Source organism: Aplysia californica, unplaced genomic scaffold (assembly GCF_000002075.1).
Source record: "Aplysia californica isolate F4 #8 unplaced genomic scaffold, AplCal3.0 scaffold00553, whole genome shotgun sequence".
Taxonomy (NCBI): domain Eukaryota; kingdom Metazoa; phylum Mollusca; class Gastropoda; order Aplysiida; family Aplysiidae; genus Aplysia; species Aplysia californica.
This window is the reverse complement of record NW_004797823.1, coordinates 332,835-335,594: the sequence shown is the minus strand read 5'-3', so window position 1 is coordinate 335,594 and position 2,760 is coordinate 332,835.

Genomic DNA, 2,760 nt, shown 5'->3' with positions numbered 1-2,760 from the left:
CACACACACACACATACACACACACACACACACGCACACACAGGCACACAAACACCAACAATAACAGTTTAAACAAAACAAAGAAAGAACAAAAAAACAGCAATTCAGCAGGTTATTACGGTTGTCTTGCTTTAGCCATATCTCGTATAACAGCTGACCCTCATATTTGATCAACTTAGTATCATGCTGGTTGACCACGATTTAACTCCTTCATGAGTATTCTTGAGCCCTTGTTATTAGCGGGAGGAAACTGCCGTAAGAGGCATTTCTACTTTCTGGACATTTTAAGACTTTAAAAAAAAATCCATCCATTCTCCTTGAATATTAATATAAGCAGGCTTTTGTTTGGAGCAGAAAGCGTATATTTATCTTTTCAATATTTCTAGGTTACTTTCAGACCATTGTACTGAAAGTGCAAAGAACATCATAGCTCATCACATCTTGAGCATACAGAACAGTCATTTGCATAGTAGGCCTACATGTATATTCCTTCACTTATTACCATGACCTTACAGTGAGATTTATTGATATCCCTCATACGTTTTAAATAATGATGTATTACGCTTTTAAATTCTCATTTGAAAATCCGAGAATTCCCCCAGAACGCCGTGTCACCGACACACACTAGACTTGATTGTGCGCCTGAGCTCTCTAACCAACCACCCACACACATATAACCACTAAAACCGAAGAGCTGACGTTCACAATAAATTCTAAAAAAAGGAATTGGAAAGCAATGGTTCGATTTTATAGTGTTTTATAACGATACACAGTCACAAAAATGGGAAGACGTGGAGTGATATCAAGCGACTAGCCCAGGATAGGGAAAGGTGGAGAGTGTTTGTTCGTGGCCTATATCCTGACCCAGGGTGAGAAAGGCAATGATAATGATGATGATAACGATACACAACTATTAAAATTTTCAATTTTATCAATTTTAAATCTCAAACCACGAAAATCCGTCTTCGTCCTGAATACTATTTTCATTTAAAATTTTGAGGACTAGAGAGTGCCTGGTTTCTGCTAAAAAGTGACACAAACGTAGGCTACACACACACACACACACACACACACACACACACACACACACACACACACACACACACACACACACACACACACACACACAATATATATATATATATATATATATATATATATATATATACATACATACACACACTCATAATCAGACAGATAGTCAGTTAGATAGAAAGATAGAAAGATAGATAGATAGATAGATAGATAGATAGATAGATAGATAGATAGATAGATAGATAGATAGATAGATAGATAGATACTTTACTTTACTTTTCCGATCCAGCAGCCATTTGGGTTTTAGCCCTTCGGTCTGTCGATATGGCAAAGAATTGACAGGTTTTAATCAGCTGTGCTTTGTCGCTGTATAGAGTGTTTCCGATGTCTGGGGAGGCAGGTAGGTAGGTGCTATGCAGGTCACAAAGTGCTGGGCAGTTAAAGATGTGGTGTGGTACTGTTTCATCCTGGCAGTCGCACAACGAGCAGTCGGGTGGGGTATCCTTGCGGATCCTATTAAGGTAGGAATTTAGTGGTATGTGTTGTGAGATAGATAGATAGATAGATAGATAGATAGATAGATAGATAGATAGATAGATAGATAAGTGATCTACCATTAACGGGCAGAGTTGAATAATCAGAAAGTGCATGCATTTTTCTGACGTCAAAGTCAGCCCAGATCGACCGGAAAGAAATTTCGATGGGCTACGCTGTTGGCCCACTTGATGTTACTGGTTTGTGATATCAGATCAAGGCTTTTGTTTTTTAGATTATGCGCGATATCCACTTATCTTCGTTCGTGGGTGTAGCCAGACAACCGAAGAGTCTCCGTCTACTCATGTTAAAGGCGTAGATATCTATAGGAGGCAGACTGGTGCGTTTGTTTGTACCCGCTGTTTAACTTAGAATAAGTATTTACTTTTTAAAAATATATTTTTTGTTTGACTGTTCGTTCATTTGTTTGTTTGTTTGTTTGTTTGTTTGTTTGTTTGTTTGTTTGTTTGTTTGTTCGTTCGTTTGATTGATTGATTGATTGTTTGTTTGTTTGTTCGTCTGTTTGTTGGGAGGGAGGGGCGTGTTTTAGTGCTAGATGTTCTCTTAATGTTGAATTTCTTTTATTAACGTAAAGTGCAATTAAATTTTATAAATGATCTACATGTGTTTTTCTATCCCTCTAAAGCCTCAGAAAATTTTACTCAACTGCAATTTATTTTGTTTTCTTATTTTCTTTCTGTCTTCCTCTTTAGGAGCACCATGTCGTAATTGCTGCTGTGTCAATACTCCACAGTATGACGGAAGAGGAATCTCTCTCTCTCTCTCTCTCTCTCTCTCTCTCTCTCTCTCTCCACTAACTTCCCTCTTTGAGCTTATTACACAGCAACAACATTGACTCAGCCATTTCGGCATCGCGGTCAGTTCAGGCGCTCGTCAAAATAGTGAAATTGAAGAGACTGACATCCAGCTGCACATTGGTCAATTTTCATCAAAATTTTCTGTTTCAAGAACTTAAACAAACACATGTCTGTCAGGGTTATTTTGAAATATGCTGATCAAATGAACATCTAACGTAAATTAATTTGCAGTTTCCAAGAAATATCAAATTCAACTTTGATGGCAGTTTTGTAGATATTTTTACCTCTGACACCTCCCACAACCGCAAATATTATTATTTCCACTTCTGTTCAAGATTGGTGAGTATTATTTTCTCATCATTGGCGTCGGTGG